This window comes from Sapajus apella, unplaced genomic scaffold (genome assembly GCF_009761245.1).
Source record: "Sapajus apella isolate SASKATOON/1434 unplaced genomic scaffold, GSC_monkey_1.0 scaffold2, whole genome shotgun sequence".
Classification (NCBI taxonomy): domain Eukaryota; kingdom Metazoa; phylum Chordata; class Mammalia; order Primates; family Cebidae; genus Sapajus; species Sapajus apella.
Window position 1 is genome coordinate 3,717,094 of NW_022436942.1, and position 20,053 is coordinate 3,737,146.

Genomic DNA, 20,053 nt, shown 5'->3' on the forward strand with positions numbered 1-20,053 from the left:
TGTGTTTCAAGAGATGGGAGATAAAACCTGTGAAATTCATGACTAGCTACTTCATTAAAGTTTTGAGGAGTCCAGTAGGTGAGTGGTGTATAGGGTTAGCACTTCCAAACTGAAGACAAATTGCTGTATCTTGTGTCTCCATCTCCTAAGAGAATGAAGGAAAGGCAACCACTTGTCAGCTTCCTTGAGCTCTGAAGGTAATACATTTCATCCCTGGTAGTATTTCTACAACCCATATATCAGGTGACATGGGAAGCTTCCAGCTTTGAGTAAGGCCTTGAGCAGGAAAAGGTGGCAAAGCAGGCCCAGGCCACAGTGCAATCAGCCCTGTCTCTTGGTCTATCGGATTCAACAGACCCAATGGTAAGAGGTGTCACGTGGTGGGAAAGATACAGTAAAGAGTGTTTGGCAAGCTCAAGTGAAAGAATCACAACTCACACTCCTGAGATTCTGGAGCAAAACCATTGCCATCAGCAGCAAATTATGTGCCCTTTGAAAATGGCCCTTATTTTTGGTGTGTTTGAATCCTAGAAGTGATGAAACAATTTACTATAAGACACCAAGTGACCATCTGGAAATGCTTATTATGCACTGAATTCCGTAGAATCCACTAAACCATGAAGCCACATGATGCTTACTCATGCCTTCCAGTCCTGCTAGTAGCAGGCCATTGTAAGAGAGGGCTGATATATCTGGGATTAAACCTGAACAAGGCTGGAAGACATGAGTAAGTTTCATAAGTAGGGAACTAAGACCCCATGTCACCAAGCACAGCTGTATCAGTCAGTGCCCCCAACCCTTGCACTTATGGACATATTTGGGCAGGAATGAGGGAGGGTGGGTCAGAGGGGTCCTGTATAACCAGATGTATGTAAGAAAGAAGCCAAAGATTGGTTTATGGATGGGTTGGCTCAGCATGTGGATAAAAGCCAAAAACTAGACAGTGGCCATTACAACCACATTCAGGGAAAGAGAGTAAAGAGGAAATCTTCCCAATAGCAGAACTATGAGCAGTATAACTGATCATCCACTTTGGATAGAAGGAGAAATGACCCAAGCTGAAAATATATGTAAATTCCTAGGAAATGGCCAATGGCCTGGTTGTGCAGTCAGGGAAACGCAAGGAAAATGACTGGAAGATCAGAGACAAGGGGTCTGAGGAAAAGGCATGTGGGTAGACAAATGGGTGAATGTAAAAAAATGTCAAGACTTGTGTCTTACATGTGGATATCCACCAGAAAGCATCTACCATGGAAAAAGCACTGAACAACCAAGTAAAACAAAATGTCTCAGCCTCTTGACATGAGCCAGTCTTTGTCACTGGTCACCCAAAGCAGGCATAACGGACACATGAACAGGGTGGATATGATGGCAGAAACGGAGGCTATGTGTGAGCCTGACAGCATGATCCTCACTTACCAATGCTTGTTTACCTACTGTAACCTCTGAACATCCGATGGAGATAAACACTGAATCTTCAAAATGGCATATTCCTTGAGGGAATCAACCAGCCACTTAGTAGCAAGTTGAATACATGAAAGCCTTCCAACCTGGAAAGGCCAGCCAGCCATTCATCCTCACAGGGACAGAAACCTATTCTAGGCATGTGTTTTTCTTTCCTGCCTGCACAGCCTTAGACAGCACCATTACCAATGGCTTATGGAGTGCCTCATCCACAGAGCTGGAAGCCCACACAGCAAAGCATCCAACCAGGAGACCCACTTCACCATGAAGGCAGTGTGAGAGTGGACCCATGACCCTGGAATGACAGATCAAATCATATACTGCACCATCCTGAGGTGGCCAGCTTCATAGAACGTTGGAATAGCCTACCCGAGCTAGGTAACAAAAGTTCTTTGTCATTTTTATCATTCAAATGGCATATTTCACCGTGGGATGCAAGAGGCAGAAAATCCTGATGTGCAGAGAGAAATGAATGAAGTAATTACATAGAAGTAAGCAGATGCCACAGACTGAGAGACTGAGTACTGACAGGTCTCAGGTGTCCAGTTAGCCACAGCCCACGAGATACTTCTGTTTTCTTTTTTTTTTTTTTTTCTTTAAGTTCTGGGATACATGTGCAGAACATGCAGGTTACATAGGCCATGGTGCCATGGTGGTTTTAAGCCCAGCATGCACTAGGTATTCGTCCTAATGCTCTCCCTCCCCTTGCTACCAACCCCGCTACAGGCCCCAGACACCTGTTTTCTAACAGTTAATCTACCGTCTTTTTTTCATAAGCAAGCTTGATTTGGTTCCTAGTTCTCTGCAACTAAAAGATCTTATCTAATACAATAAATTTCAAAGAGGCAAACTTCTGCCTTCACCTGAAGAACTTTCCAATAAATAATACAGTTACCCCAAAATGGAGAAACCTTCTCTTATCATTTTGAGGTCTAGACAGCCCTTCATCACAGTGTAGAAGACATTCTGTCTATTACAAATAGTTGAACTATATAATCTGAAAGTCCCTTGCCAGTTTGAGATCCTCTGACAAATATCAGGAAAGGCATGATATGGAAAATAGAATAGCTTCACTCTTTTAGGAAATAAAAAATAATGAGTCTCCAAGTGCTCAATAACATTCCAAGAGAGGATGTGTGAGAGTGTATTACATTGCAGGGGGAGAGACTGACAGATTCTAGGTTCAGCATTTGTTAGAAAACTGGAACCAAAGTTTACAATGATTTCTCTTTTATTAAATTAATACACACAAAAAGCCTAGAAGCTCAGTATTCAGAATCCATAAAATATAAAAATAAAATATTAAATGAGTAGCTTTTCAATGTATGTTTTTATTTGCCGGCTGAAATGCAAGTTGAAAAAGATCGCACAAAATATTTTGGCAAAATGCTCTAGTATGCTTTCTCTTGATATCACTGCCAACAATGCCCTCTAGTGGTAAACCAAGTAGACAATGAAGAATGGGGGGAAAAAATGAAGCAAGCCGCTGGTAAGATTTTCAGGAAAATATAAACTTTTAGTGCAGAAGGACCTGCGGCAGGCCCGCTTCAGCTGCTTCCCCAGGCTGGTTTCCCTTGGTGAGTGACTGTGTCCCTTGATGGGTGACTGCGTATATTCAGGCACCATGGGAAAGAGGTACCATCAGGTGGCCTACATGAATCCAACAGCAATGGCCAGATCAAGGGGTCCAATCCAGACTTATGGGCCAACAATCCAGGATTATCTCCATCAGCTAAGGCCTATCTGGGAAGCAGTGCAAGAGCAACTAGAAAAGAAAAAGAAAGATGCCAAGGCTTTGGATGGATTTGAAGAAAAAAATGAGAACTGGAAGAAAAAAACTAGAATAACACAGGGAGAAACTGTTAAGTGGAAGTGAGAGCTTATCCCACAAAAGGGAAAGAAAAGAAAAAGAGGAAGAAATCTGGTAGGCATTCATCATCTTCATCATGCTCTGATTCTTCAGCAGTTCTGATTCTGAGGACGAGGATAAGAAACAAGGAAAAGGCAGAAAGAAAAAGAACCATTCACATAAATCTTCTGAGATCTCCATGTCAGAAACTGAATCAGACAGCAAGGATAGAAGGAAAATAGAAGACTTCTTTTTCTTTACAAAGAAGTCAAAGGATCCAGCTGAGAAAGAAAAGGCCATTAAAGGACTCAGGGGAAAAAAAAAGAAAAACTCTGAAGATAAATCTTTATCATCTGAGTTCTTGTCAGAACCAGAGTATATTGAGGAGATATGGGCAAAAAAGAAGAAAAGTAGTGAAGAATGAGAAAAAATAAGAAACAACTAAGAAAAAGGAGCATGAGAAACACTATAAGAAGAGAAAGAAGACTGCTAGTTCAAGTCCTGACTCATCGTAATATTTAGAAAAATCAGGATTCCTTTATAGAGAAAGTACAGTGCCTGAGGAAATTTCAACTGTGAAAATTACAACATATTTCCTATAATGCATGAATTTTCTTGTTTTTAGAATTATCTTTGAACTGGCCGGGTGCAGTGGCTCATGCCTGTAATCCCAGCATTTTGGGAGACCGAGGCAGGTGAATCACCTGAGGTCAGGAGTTCAAGACCAGCCTGACCAACATGGTGAAACCCTGTCTCTATTAAAAATACAAAAATTAGCCAGGCGCGGTGGCTTAAGCCTGTAATCCCAGCACTTTGGGAGGCCGAAGTGGGTGGATCACGAGGTCAAGAGATAGAGACCATCCTGGTCAACATGGTGAAACCCCGTCTCTACTAAAAATACAAAACATTAGCTGGGCATGGTGGTGCGTGCCTGTGGTCCCAGCTACTTGGGAGGTTGAGGCAGGAGAATTGCCTGAACCCAGGAGGCAGAGGTTGCGGTGAGCCGAGAGCGCGCCATTGCACTCCAGCCTGGGTAACAAGAGTGAAATTCCGTCTCAAAAAAAAAAAAAGAAAAAGAAAAAGAAAAAATACAAAAATTAGCTCGGTGTGGTGGCTGGTACCTGTAATCCCAGCTACGTGGGAGGCTGAGGCAGGAGAATCACTTGAACCCAGGAGGCGGAGGTTGCAGTGAGCCTAGATGGTGCTGCTGCACTCCAGACTGGGCAACAAAGCAAGACGTCATATCAAACAAACAAACAAACAAACAAACAAATGAATGATCCCTGGACTACTCAGTAGCCATTCAGATGCTGCTGTAGGCAAGGGCCATAAATGTTGCCGGCTACTTGAGCATGTATTCTTTTTCCTTCCAGTGCTTGATAACTCTGGGAGATAATACACTGCAGTAGCACTAGTGGTTACAATACTTGGGAGTAAAATTGTTATTTTTGACTAGAAGTGCACAATGATAAATCAACAGAAACCAATCTGAATACATCTTTAAGATGGAATCAGAAATGACCAGATGTTAAAAATTTTAAAGTAGTTAAAATTTTTGAAGTAGAGATTACATTGATATTTTGAAATCCATACTCTGTAGATAAGTATATTTTAATTTATTCCCCAAGTAGACTTTGTTTTACCTGGAAAGGTGCTTTTCAGAATGAAGGGAGAAGGTGATTGGCTATCTTTTTAGCTAGCAGAACAACATGCCTTTGATTCTCACACATCCTGTATTTGTGGAAAGTGTAGCCATGCTTTATAGAGAGGTCAGAGCTAGGTGCCAGGAGTCTCACCCTTTACTGAGCTTAGGGACGTCCTTGGATTCTGTAATATGCTTCTTTGAATGAACCAGAGAAACAGCCCTTTGCAGCATGAGAAAGCCCCAAAAGCCCTGGGATTTACCTCCACTTCAATAATGCTGAATTTTTTTTTAGCATTAGAATATGCTGTGTCATTTGAATTCATTTTTATTACACTTTGGCTTTGGAGAGAAATTGTTTCAAATAGACACTGGTACTTTTTGAACTTGAAAACTAAAGACTCTAAAACGTATGTTGTATACTATTAAGATTTAATTTGTCAGGAAAATTCCATGCAACCAGTGGTAGTTCCTTTATTTTTTATACGAAGTTTGCTTAGGCTACAATGTTTAGCTTTTGTTAACTCTTTTCTCTTGCTGTCTTAAGCTCACTACTGTGTTTAATGGCATACTTGCCAAGATAGTGAGCATATAAAAAGCAGGGTTCTGATTTTTTTAAAAAACACAGCTTTATATTGAGGCTGAGACTTACCATAAAAAAGTTGAGTAGCAAGCCTGGTATGCTGCGTCTTGTTACATAAAGCTATCGCCAGAATCTTAGTAAATATAATGTCCTAAAAGTTAAAAAAACAAACAGAAAAAGAAAATATGAACTTTTACACTTCCAGTTGGTAACTGAATGTTATATTTGGCAATAAAATGAAACTTTACAAGGTACTGCAGCATGTATCTTAAAGCACAAGCATGTCAAAGCCAATTTTCCCCTGTGGTTTTCCTGAACATAAGCCCAACAGCACAGAAAAATAGCCATCTGTAAGGTCTCATTGGGGCATTCCTGGGTCACAACTTCCACTGGTATCTTAAAAGAAATTAAAACCTGTTTTTATGGAGGATGAAATCATTCACCAAAAAAAAAAAACAACTGCTTTTAAACCCAATTACTTTCAAGAATTATAGCGTCAGACACATACAATGACTCGTTCCCACTTTCAAGATTTTATCTGAATTCTGAACTCATCAACCAGATAAAGTACATTTGCTTGAGAATTCTTCAAACTACAGCTCTCATCTGCTGGGGCAAGCCCATTGAAACAAGGTACAGTTATAGGAATAAAATTTCTCTAACCCTGGCTCAGCAAAGAGCTTCCCAAAGGAACTGCAGGTGAAGTAAAAGAAAGAAGGACAACTTATACAGCTTACTCGCCTCTAATTCAAACCAGCTCTAGTAATCTTATCTAAATCTGGCTTAAGATTTCTTTGTCTTTGCAAATTGTTCTCCTTTCTCTCCCCTCTAAGTCTCCTTCCTTCATACTTTCTAATCATTCTATCTTCCCTTCAGTAACTGACTGAATATGTGTGTGGCATTGAGAGGCACTTGGGGCCTCTTATGACAACTGTATGCATATGAGAACATTTGCTCTGGACGACCTTGTGTAAGATATTAACCTACTAGCCTGTTCCAGGAATTCTTTCATTTAAACAGAAAGAAACACATCCTCAGAAAACTATGCTGTGAGTTGAAAAGGATTGTTAATATTAATATTAATTCCTTTAGGAAGGCTGAATGACCACATTCTGTGAATGCTAAATGTTTCCTAGTTTTGCATTGGTAAAAAGGAATTCAAAGACTAAATAATATATCTCTGAAGAACTCTTGCCTGTCTCAACCTTAAACAGAGTCTCATGAGGCAACGTGAACTTCAATATCATTTTCTCCATTGCCATTTCTGCAGACCAGAAACAGCCTTTGGAGTTAGGTGGCTGGCCCAGGTGTAAATCCCACCATTTCCAGACTTGGCTGTGCTGTTGAGCAAGTTGGTTACACAAGCTAATTAAAAGAGCTGTTTGGAGACTCACAGCTCACAGAGCAATTATCTGACAATTTTACCTACACCTAGCACTAGGCCAAGTGATGACACAAAGATATGTAGATGCCAAAATGGCAGAAAATAGTACTGTATTTCCCAGTGTAGGCTGTATAGAAGGATCCCTAACTTATTTGACCCTGGAGCCCTTTTTTCTCAGAGCAGGCTATAAAAACATTCTTTAGGAAATGTTAAGACAGGATGTTCTCTGGAAGTTTTCAAATTCAAATTATATTCTTTATATTTCTTCAGTCCCCTAGCCTCATTTATTTTTTCTTTTATTTTATTTTATTTCCTTTTTGTTTGTTGTTTGTTTTTGAGATAGGATCTTATTCTATGGCCCCGGCCAAAGTGTAGTGGCACAATCACAGCTCACTGTAACCTCGACCCCCCCAGGCTGAAGTGATCCTCCCACCTCAGCCTCCTGAGCAGCTGGGACTACAGCTGCATGCCAGCTTGCTTGGTTCATTTTTTATTATTTGTTTTAGAGACAGGGTCTTGCTATGTTGCCCAGACTGGTCTTGAACTCCTGGCCTCAAGCGGTGCTCCTACCTTGGCTTTCCAAAGCGCTAGGGTTACAGGCATTAGCCACTGCACTCAGATACGCTAGCTTCATTTCAAATGCTCAATAGCCACATAGGGCAATGGCTACCATATGGGACATGCTGAATTGAACATCCCATCATGGCAGAGAGTTCTACTGGACAGCACTAGTCTAGAGTTTTCCTCATAACAATGTAATTATATTCAAACTCTAGCCCTTAAGAAACTCACAAAAATAGTAACTTTAGAGTAAACGGCGAAGCAGCAGCTTAGCCAAGTATCAAAGATAACATCTCTAGTAATAAGACAATCAGACATCATTATGCTATCCTAAGAAGAACACAATATCTCATGCATGGTATTTCTGCCAAAAACACATAACCTGAATCTAATCATTAGAAAACATCAAACACAAGTTGAAAGATATTCTACAAAATGACTGGCCTGTTCTCTTTAAAATGTCAAGATCACCATGTGCAGTGGCTCACGCCTGTAATCCCAGCATTCTGAGAGGCCAAGGTGGGTGGGTTGCTTGAGGTCAGGAGTTCCAGACCAGCCTGGCCAACATGGTGAAAACCCATCTCTACTAAAAATACAAAAATTAGCTGGGTGTGGTGGTGTGTTCCTGTAATCCCAGCTACTTGGGAGATTGAGGCAGGAGAATCACTTGAAACCAGGAGGCAGAGGTTGCAGTGAGCCAAGGTGGTGCCACTGCATGCCAGCCTGGGCAATAGAGCAAGACTCCATCTCAAAATAAATAAATAAAAACAAAATAAAATGTCAAGATCACAAAAGAGAAAGAAGGGCTAAGAAACTGTTCCAGATTAAAGGAGACTAAAGAGACATGATAACTCAATGTGATTCATGATCCTTTATTATGTCTTGACCAGGGAAAGAATAACTGTAAAGGAAATCACTAGACTGATTGCCCAAATGGACTGTGAGTTATATAATAGTATTATTAAAATGATAAATTTCTTGATTTTGATCATTATGGTATGGTCCTGTAAGAGAAAGTCCTTCATCTTGGGAAAAATACATTGAAGGATTTAAAACTAAAGGAGCCCTCTCTGGGTTCCTATTAAGATGGAGATACTGTACCCCACCCTGTCTCTCCTCCTGAATGGAAACCTTGGACAGGAGGTATCGTGTAAACTATCTGAAGACTTTGAAAAAGAGAATGGTAGAAGGTAGGTTAGGAAAGGGAAACAGATCTTTGAGAACTACTGAAGTAAAGGGTTAGTTCTCCTTTTTTTAATCTGATTTCTCCAGGCCTGGACTGAAAGGCAACCTGAAACCTGGAAGTACATACAAGGCGCAGACAAAAATTGTTCTGAGAAGCATTCTCTCTTCCTTGTCTGAGGAGCAGGAAAGGGGTCTCCTATGGGTGAGAGATAGTGGAGGAAATGTTCTGGGGTTTTACCTCCTCTCTTGTCCCAGCTCCTAGGCAATCCCACTCAGGCACAGAAGCAGCAATAGCTGGACAAATGCTTAAAAATGAGAGAAAGGGGAATCCTTCTGTCTGACCAGAGGAACCATGGGTCGGAGTATGAGACACATCAGTTCTATTACTCGTTTCTGTTTGTCCTCTCACCACTTGGTCCCTGAGACAGACACAGTTGTGGAAAGTATATAACAGACCAGGGAAACTAAGGCAGTGGCTATATAGTCAGAATATCAAATACCAGGAAGATGTTACCTGGAAGCAGGAAAAATCTCCCTGGGGAAATCATGAAAAGAAAGAAGCTCTAGAAAGTGATATGGGATCCAAGATGTATGAATCACTGGGCCCATCTTTGAGCTGTGCATATTAGGGTCTGACCTAAAGAGCAAGCAAAAGACATTGAGAACTGATCTACAGGGTGGACCACTGCCCAAGTCCCAGACTGGCCACTGAGTGTCACACACACACACACACACACACACACACACACACACACACACACACGGGATGGATATAAGTAGCACTACAAAGCCTTTGAAAATTGAACTGACATAGGAACCAGAGCCAACAGAAGGTGGGATAGGAATTTACAACCTAAACTTAAATTTGTCAGTTTCCTGCTAAAACAAACAAAAATGCCCCATAGGATTTAACAAGACCCAGAGTCCCATTATATCATATTCAAAATGTCCAAAATCAAATCCGTAATTATTCAACATGTGAAGAACCAGGAAAACCTTAGCTTTCACATCTCTTAAGGAAAAAGTTAATCAACAGCCATGAACACAGATGTTAAAATTAGACAAGGGCTTCCCAGCTATTAAAATCATTCTCCTATAAATGTGAACACTCTTGAAACAAATGGAAAGACAGATATTTTCAGAAGAGAAATAAAAAATATAAAAAAGAAACAAAAGAAAATTTTTGAATTTAAATAACGCAATTGCTGAAGTAGAGAATTTACTGGATTGGGTGACTAAATGAACTTGAAAATATAGCAATAAAATTATCCAATCTGCACAATAAAGATTAAAAAAAGATTTTTAAAACATGAGTGGAGCCTAATACATCTGTATGACAATACCAAAAGATCTAACATTTGTGTTACTGCAATTTCAAAAGAAAAAGAGACTCATGCAGAAAGATACTTGAAGAAATAAAGGAATAAAATATTTCCCAATTTGGCAAAAGACATAAATTTGTAAATTAAAAAGGTTTAGTAAACCCCAAACAGAATAAATTTGAAGAAATATACACCCAGGTAATATCATAATCAAAATACTGAAATCTAAAAACAAAAGAAAATATCTTGAAAACGGCCAGAGAAAAATGATATGTGCGTTTTTATTTGTTTTTTGTTTTTTCGTTTTCTTGACGGAGTCTCCCTCCGTTTTCAGGCTGGAGTGCGGTGGTGGGATCTTGGCTCACTGCAATCTCCATTTCAGCCTCAATTGATTCAATCGATTCTCCTGCCTCAGCTTCCTAAGTAGCTGGGACTACAAGCGTGTGCCACCAGGCCCAGCTGATTTTTTGTATTTTTAGGAAGAGATGGGGTTTCACCATGTTGGCCAGGATGGTGTCAATCTCCTGACGTTGTGATCCACCCACCTCAGCCTCACAAAGTGCTGGGATTACAGGCGTGAGCCACCACACCCAGCCAGCAATGATGATTTTTAAATGACTTCATATTTCTCATCAGAAACCATGAGAAGCAATAAGCAGTGAAACATTTTTTAAATGCTGAAATAAAATAGCTTTTAACCCAGAATTCTATATCCAGTTAAAATATCCTTCAGGAATATAGGCAAAAAGAAGACATTCTCAGAAGAAAGACTGAGAGAATACATCATCAGCAGACCTGCTCTAAACAAAAATACCAAATAAAGTTTTTCAGACAGAAGAGAAATAATAAGAATGAAAAAGCTTATGAATAAATCAAAGAAGACATAAATAAATGGAGTGGCAAACTATGTTCATGGACTGGAAGATTCTATATAATTACCTTGTCATTTCTCTTCAAATTTATCTATAGATTTAATGTAATTCCAGTTAAATCTTGGAATACTTTTTTGTAGATATAAACATGCTGATTCTAAAATTTACATAGAAAAGCAAAGGACTTGAATAATCAGAAAATTTTTTTAACCAAGAATAAAGTTAGAGGATTCATAATAGACAATTTTAACACTTATTATAAAGCTACAATAGTAAAGGCAGTATGGTAGTGCCAAAGTGATAGAAACACAGATCAATGGAAGAGAATTTTAAAATCCAAAAATAGATTCACACAAATATGGCCATTTGATTTTGAACAAAAGTGGAACGGCAATTCAATGGAGAAAGGATAGCTTTTTTAGTAAGTGGTTTTAAAACAATTGATTCAGATGCAAAAAAAAAAAAATGTATCTCAACCTAAACCTTGCATTTTATATACAAATTACTCAAAACAGCTCATAGGCCCAAAGTTGAAATATAAAATTATCAAACTTTTAGAAGACAAATAAAATCCTCACAAACTTGCATAAATCAAAGCATTCTTAAATATGACACCATAAGACCAATACAAAAAGTAAAAAATCAATAAATTGGACTTCATTAATAACTTAAACTATTATACAACATTTGTAAATCATTCCTCTAACAAAGGACCTCAATATTGACAAAAAAAAACTCTTAATAATCAACAATGAGAAAATAACCCATTTGAAAAAGAAGCAAAAGACTTCAATGAATGCTTTATTACATACAATATACAGATGGCAAACAAACACATGAAAATATGCTTAACATCACTAGCCATTAAGAAAATACTAATTAAATCCACAGTGTGATATCACTACACATTTATTTGAATATCTAAAAAGTCTTTCTAAACTGAAAATAGCAAAAAAGATAAAAGACCCAAATAAATAAAACCAGAAATGGAAAAGGAAAGATTGTAACTGATACCACAGAAATTCAAAGGATCATTAGAGACTATTATGAGTAACTATATGCCAAGGAATTGGAAAACCTAGAAGTGGATAAATTCCAAGACACATACAACCTGCTACGATTGAACCATGAAGAAAACCAAAACCTAAATAGATCAATAACAAGCAACAAAATTCTCAAAGAAAAGTCTAGTCTGATGACTTCACTGTTGAATTTGAACAATCATTTAAAGAAGAGCTAATCCCAATCCTACTCAAAGCATTCCAAACAAATGAGGTGGGAATACTTCCGAAAACCGGCAATTATCAAGTGCCGACAAGAATGTGGAGTACCTGGAGCTTCCATACATTGCTGGTGGTCGTGCAAAAGAGTAAAGCTGCTTTGGAAAATAGTTTGATACTTTTTTTGTGTTTTGTTTCTTGAGACAGAGTCTCGCTCTGCCGCCAGGCTGGAGTACAGTGGCGTGATCTCGGCTCACTGCAACCTCCGCTTGCGGGTTCAGGCAATTCTCCTGCCTCAGCCTCCCGACTAGCTGGGACCACAGGCACGTGCAACCACGCCCAGCTAATTTTTGTATTTTTTTGGTAGAGACGGGTTTCACCATGTTGGCCAGGATGGCCTCGATCTCAACCTCATGATCCGCCCACCTCAGCCTCCCAAAGTGCTGGGATTACAGGTGTGAGCCACCGTGCCCGGCCTGGTACTTTCTTATAAATTTAAATATACACTTACCATATGACCCAACAACCCCATCCATAGGTATTTACTCCAGAAAAATGCAAATTTATGTTCACATAAAAACCTGTACATGAATGTTTATAGCAACTCTATTCATAATTGCTTGAAAATTGAAATGGTAATTTTAATGTTTATCAATGAGTGAATAAGCAAACCTACGATACTTCGTATAATGTATTACTGAGCAACAATATAAACAATGAATGATTTATATACAGAATATGAATAAATCTCAAAAGCATGATACTGAGTGAAAGAAGTCAATCTTAAAAGTTTACATTCTGCATAATTGTATTTCTATGATATTCTGGAAAAGACAAAACTATGGAGAAGGATAAGAGATCAGGGATGACCAGGGTTTACGGGCAACACGAGGAAGGGTTTTATGAATTGTTTGGCATCCTGGTTGTGGTGATAGTTGCATGACGCTATCTTTGTGCTAAACATACACCAAAAACAGTCAATTTTATACTAGGTACATGTTTTTAAATTTAATAATAATAATGCTTCAGAGTAAAGGAATGTGATGACTATAATTTTCTCTTGAATGGTTTAGAAAAATATGTCTGTAGATAGGTAGAAAGACAGATATAATGGATAGACAGAATGAAATAGCAAAAGGAGAAAATGTATACAATAAGTGAACCTGGGTAAAGGATGTAAAGAAATTCCTTGTACCATTGTTATAACTTTTCTGATAGTTTGAAATTATATCACAGCAAAAAGTTACCATAGAAGTGCTTTTTTTTTTTTTTTTTTAATAGAGTCTCACTCTGTCACCCAGGCTGGAGTGCAGTGGTGTAATCTTGGCTCACTGCAACCTCCACCTCCTAGGTTCAAGCAATTCTCCTCTCTTAGCCTTCCAAGTAGCTGGAATTACAGGCAAGCCACCATGCCCGGCTAATTTTTGTATTTTTAATAGATATTGGGTTTCACCATGTTGGTCAGGCTGGTCTTGAATCCTGACCTCAAATGATCCGCCCTCCTCAGCCTCCTTTTCTTTTTTTTTTTTTTGAGATGGAGTTTTACTTTTGTTGCCCAGGTTGGAGTGCAATGGAGCAATCTCCACTCACTGCAACCTCCACCTCCCAGGTTCAAGCAATTCTCCTTCCTCAGCCTCCAGAGTAGCTAGGATTACAGGCATGTGCCACCACACCTGTCTAATTTTGTATTTTTAATAGAAACAGAGTTTCTCCATGTTGATCAGCCTGGTCTCAAACTCCCGACCTTGGCCTCCCAAAGTGCAGGGGTTACAGGCATGAGCCACCATGCCCAGCCCAGAAGTGCATTTTTAAAGTACATTTCCAGCTGGGCATGGTGGTTCAAGTCTGTAATTCCAGCACTTTGAGAGGATCACTTGAGCCTGGAACTCCAATTCAGCATGGGCAACATGACAAGACCTCGTCTCTACACAAAATACAAAAATTAGACGAACATGGTGACACTCAGCTGTAGTCCCAGCTATTCAGTAGACTGAGGTGGGAGGATCGCTCAGGCCCAGAAACTCAAGGCTTCCCTGAACAATGATTGTGCCACTGCACTGCAGCCTGGGTAATAGAACAAGACCCTGTCTCCAAAAATAAAAATCAGTGCATTTCTAATAAAATATGTTTTTTAAAAAATACCTTCAAGAATATCATAACACATATGCTATGTCAACCCTTTTCTTATTCTTCACATTGAGTGCAATCTCTCTCCTGCATCTAAGCTTGAGAATTCCCATGCAATAACCCTGGAATAATAGTCCTCAACTTGTGCGCCTATTCTAATGTGTCCTTTGTGGGAACCAGGAGTACTGAGTTGAGGAGGATTCCCAGGCCAAGTCCAGGCTTATTGAGGAAGAGTTCTGTTATTGATTACTGATGCCTCTCATAGGTGCAGGCTAGGTTTCTGACAGGACACATGCCAAGAATAGCCTAATGTAGCTTATATGATCCTCTTACTGTTTACCGTATTTCTTCTTTAAATCACTGCTTAAAGCTCTAACACTCAATGAAATTTTTATCTGGGGACTTCTCAACAAAGAAGTGTGGAACTTCTCAAGCTCAGTCATAGGACAGAGATCAAACTGAGTGTGAAGAATAACAAAAAACTAACACAACATATGTGTTATGATATTCTTGAAGGTATTTTTAAATAAAATATACATGTTCTTTATCTCATCAACATAATTCTAAATATTAATAGCTCTATTAGAGATAGCTTACATTGTTGCTTTTAATTAAAATCTTATATCACTATTTATCTTTTCATGTTTCCCTTTTTTACTTTTTTATCCAAATATAAATTCATATTTGATTTTGCCTAAACAATTGAAATAGTCTCAGCTCTTTCCTCACCTCATCTTTCCATACTTTCATCCTACACATGGTGATTTTCTAAAGTATAGATTAGATCAGATTTATTGATCTGGTATAGCTATGAACCAGAGTCTATGCAGATGCTATGATAATTCAGTCCCTACTCTCACCAATTCAGGCCCAGAGGAAAAGACCAACATGCAAATAGATGGTTACAATACACTGAAAAATTCCTACTACAATTTTCTTTCTTTCTTTTTTGACTTTGTTTTTGAGACAGAGTCTTTAACTGTCGCCCAGGCTGGAGTGCAGTGGCACAATCTCAGCTCACTGCAACCTTTGCCTTCTGGGTTCAAATAATTCTGCCTCAGCCTCCCTAAAAGCTGGAATTACAGAAGCGTCCCCAAGCCCAGCTATTTTTGCATTTTTATTATAGATGGGGTTTCACCATGTTGGCCAAGCTGGTCTTGAACTCCTGACCTCATGTGATCTATCTGCCTCAGCCTCCCAAAGTGCTGGGATTACAGGCATGAGCCACCCTCCCAAAGTGCTAGGATCACAGGCATGAGCCACTGCTCCCGGTCCTACAATTTTCTTATGTGTGAAATAAGAACAAGAATGGTACATGCTTCCTAGAGGTTGCAGAGTTACAGCTTGTAAAGTGCTGGGCATGTGGTTTGACACAGTAATCATACATACACACTAGCCATTAACATAATTACACCCAAGTGCCAAGTACAGTGTTACAAATTATCATTATTCTATCTTGCAGGATAGTGGATTTAAATCATTTTTCCAAGCCACCCAGTGAGTCAGGGAATTTTGAACAGAGCCAAAATTCTGAAGTCTGTTAGCCCAGATCTCCCACAAGGGAATACTAATTTCCAAATAAAATAAACTGAGTCCTTATAATTTTGTCATCTGTTTCAAATATGCTTTTGAGAATCTTTTCATGATAAATTTCAGCAGAAGATGATCCCCATCTTTTTCTCAATCATGAGGTTTACACCGAGGATGTCAATGACGTTATCCCCACAATCTGTTTAACTGTACTGGCCCCTGTAATTCTCGCCAGCCCTCACTGCACAGGTACGTTCCTCCCAACACTCATACATATTTATTGACATTAAATAAAATCTCCTCTTCAACAAAATGAATTATGAATATTATATATCAAAAAATAATCGCTACAATGAAAGGTCAGACTAGGAAATAAGACTTAAAACTTCTAGCACCCTGAGGATTTGAAAAATAAAATGACATTATGCTTTCCTGAATCCCAAAAATAGTCTCTCAAGTGTCCCAAAAGAAAGCCTGGAGAGCAAGGATAAGAATCAAAACCTATGGTACATTTCCAAACATGTCCAAAAAACATGTTCTCTCCCAGCTTCCAGGACAAATACAAAACAGAGCTTTTATTTTTTTTTTTTCCTATCTCATAGTATGGCTTTTTAGATGTGTCCCAGAATATTTTTTTAATAGACAGTCTGCTCATATAAACAGGAGTGTATACGATTCTTGCAGTGCAGTGGTACGGAAATAAGAAAATGCAAAGATCATATGCCCTGCCACATAACAACCGGCATGATTCTGTGCCAGGAACTTAATAGTCTTGGACTTTGGTTTCTGAAGCTATAAACCTTAGAGATAAGAATATCTGGCTGGGCACAGTGGCTCACGCCTGTGATCCCAGCACTTTGGGAGGGCTAGGTAGCTGGATTGTCTTAGGTCAGGAGTTCAAGAACAGCCTGGCCAAAGTGGTGAAACCCTGTCTCTACTAAAACTACAAACATTAGCTGGGTATGGTGGTGAACACCTGTGATCCCAGCTACTCAGGAGGCTGAGGCAGCAGAATCGCTGGAACCCGGGAGGCTGAGGTTGCAGTGAGCCGAGATTGCACCACTGCACTCCAGCCTGGATGACATATCTATTCTTATCAATCTCAATAAATTGTTATTGAGAACAATAGCTAGCATTTGTGTAACAATATAAAAACTACGTTTTTCCTCACAAACAGTATTTTACTGAGTTACTATTACTGTTGAACTATCATTATTATTATTATTACGGTTATTACACTCTTCTGACAAGTGAGGAAGCTGAGGCTCAAAGGAATTTTAAACATCAGAGAAAGTGGTAAATTGCAACTCAGCCCACATCTCCTAACTACACCTTTGCTTGGGTGGTAAATGCTTTGACTGCAGGGACTTCCTTGTAACATCAGAGTCTCTAGGCTGAGCATCAGCCCTGTGCACTGTAGGCACTCAGTAAGTAACTGATGAGCTGGGGAAAACCAAAATCCCATAGGGGGAGAGTGGTTCACCAAGAGTCAACCAGAAGAGACATTAAATTTTATAGGATATGAGGAAAGGCTCGCAGCAGAAAATATGTATACTACCTAAATTTAAAATGAAAAACCATACTGCAGGGTTATTTATCCTTCGAACACATTTACGCCTTATATTTTAAGGCACATTTGATTGGGTGCAAGGGATAAAAACCTACTTGGTGAGGGAAAGAGACAAATCTTCCTTACAGAAGAATTCCACATAATATCTAGAGATACTTCCTTCTTCAAGAGGTAGAGCTTAATCCGCCTGCCCCTACTTTGATGGTGTGTGTGATGAGTAATTTTATGTGTCGACTGGGCCACTGGGTGCCCAGATATTTGCTCAAATATTGTTTTAGGTGTTTCTGTGAAATGTTTTTGGATGATATTAACAATAAATCAGTGACTGAGTAAAGCAGATTGTTTTCCCTAATGTGGGTGGGCCTCATTCAATCAGTTGAGGGCCTGAATAGAACTAAAAGCTGATCCTCCCTTGAGTAAGAGAGAACTCTTCCTGCCTGACTGCCTTTGAGCTGGGACTTTGGTTTTTACCTGTCTTCAGACTCAAAATAAAATGTTGGCTCTTCCTGGGTCTTGAGCCTACCAGCCTTCAGACTGGAACTATACCGTGGGCTCTCCAGGTCTCCTGCTTGATGACTCACTCTGCAGATATTGGGACTCATCAGCCTCCAAAATTATGTGAACCAATTACATAAAATAAATCTCTTTTACATAGATATACATACACATAAGTACATATACATATATGTGTATATATACATATATATATGTGTATGTACGTGTGTGTATATATATGTATGTGTATATACATATATATGTGTGTGTATATATATATACATATATGTGTGTGTGTGTGTGTGTGTGTATATATATATATATATGTTTTGTATGTATATACAAATCTATTGGTTTGGTTTCTCTGGAGAACCATGAATAATACATTGAAATGATGACTCACTTCCAAAGAATAGAGCAGGAAAAGAGAAAAATAGTAACACTGAATTAGAAAAATCTGACAAACACCATTTAATCCAAGTGATGAAGGTTAACCTCACCAGTGATGTCATGTGGATATCAGGTACCTCTGATGTGCTGTGATGTAATGAGGAGGGTACTTAGATTCTATGGCATTCTTTTCTGTAACTTACAACCCACATCCAATCATGAGAGAAACTAGAGACAAACCTGGATTGGGGATATTCTACAAAATACTGTCAAGGTCATGTAAAACAAGAAAAGTCTGAGAGATCATCACTGACTAAAAGAGATTAAGGAGACATAGCAACTAAATACGCTGTCTGGAATGACTCCTGAAACAGAAGGAAGACATTAATAGGAACACTGGTTCCAAATAAAGGCTGGAATTGCATTAATAATAATGGAATTATATATTTTGGTTTCTCTTCAAATCGTATAAATCTTTTGCCTTTTACTAAAGATTTCGTGGAGAGGGAAAATTCTGAGTCTTAGTCCAATTTTTTGAGGCCCTGTTTCTGATGGGCTGATTTAAAAATAATGTAATAATAATAATGGAATGATGTTGGTTTCTCAGTTTTGACAAAAATCCCATGGAAATGTAGTATGTTAACAACGGAAAAATTAGATGAGAAATATACAGGAATTCTCTGTAGTATTTTTGCAACTTTTCTGCAAAGCTAAAATTATTTCAAAATTAAAAGTTTATTTTTTAAGACCGAATCAAATGTAATTCTCAAGTGTACTGAATAATGCATACATCCATAGAAAGAAATTACGTTCTGCTTTCACATGAGGCTTGGAGCTGGATAAACAAGCTCTGAATCTCCGCCTCCTCTGTTTCCCTCTCTGGACTCTCACTGATGCTCATCTCTGCTTTTTTCTGCACCATTGCCACATTTTTTTCTCTGAAGACTGACTTCCTTTGCCAAATTATTTACTTACATTTGCCCACAAGAGAAGCCTGCACGAGTCTCTGTCTTGTCTTGTGTTAACTCTAATTCCAGCTCTACATGACTTTGAATTTCCAGTTTCTTACACTATCGACCACACTTCTCTGCCTTTGGGTGTAAATTATTGAGGAAAGGGAGTAAGTTGTTCAGCCCAGTCAATGGCCTGGTTCCCCTTGAGTTTGATGACCATTCCTGTTTTAGCCAAGTGGAGTCTCTTGGTAGAAATATGACTCCATAGTCCCACCATAGTGTCTGATTTCTGAAGGCTGAGAATAAGCAATAATTCTAAAGATACAGTCACCCCAGGGTGTGTCTGCCATGTTATCTCTGCTCCACAGCATCTACATCAGCACTGTAAACCCAAATTATTTTTAAACACTGATGATTCTTATAACAAATACTTGGGCCTGAATGAAGGAGAGAAAAAAGATCTTTTTTTATATTATCTCTGTCAAAAGGATTGGGGAAAAAGAATCTCTGATTGGGATAAATAGGTTGTTTGGAAGAAAAAAGTTTATGTTATTTGAATTACAAATGACAGATGCCATTTAAGTTGAAAGAATAAAATCATAAAGCATTTTTCATTAACATACTAAAGAATTAATATATTTTAGTCCCTAACTCTGAGTTGTTCTTATTGTCAAGAGAACATATTAAGAGAAAGTGTATGTGATCATCCTTTAGCTTCTCCGATACCTAAAACGTGTGCAAGAATGCATATTGCAACATTATCTACAGTAAGAAAAGATTGAAAATAGCCTATTCATCAACTAACTGTTTAAATAAAGTTTGTTTTGTCTAAAATAAGAGTTTGTATTAGAGACTGTTAGAGAGCCCCCAAATATCCCATGTCTACTCCCACTTCCAAATCCTTTC

General features: G+C 38.7%; 1 non-coding gene and 1 pseudogene across 1 annotated transcript; both read left to right on the forward strand.

The window, feature by feature from the left end:
* Positions 1-3,047: 3,047 nt before the first annotated feature.
* Positions 3,048-3,945, forward strand: LOC116556614 (annotated as a pseudogene).
* Positions 3,946-18,637: 14,692 nt separating this feature from the next.
* On the forward strand, positions 18,638-18,752 carry LOC116527636. Its single transcript, XR_004258640.1, has one exon. It is a non-coding gene; the product is annotated as a U5 spliceosomal RNA (small nuclear RNA).
* Positions 18,753-20,053: the final 1,301 nt, after the last annotated feature.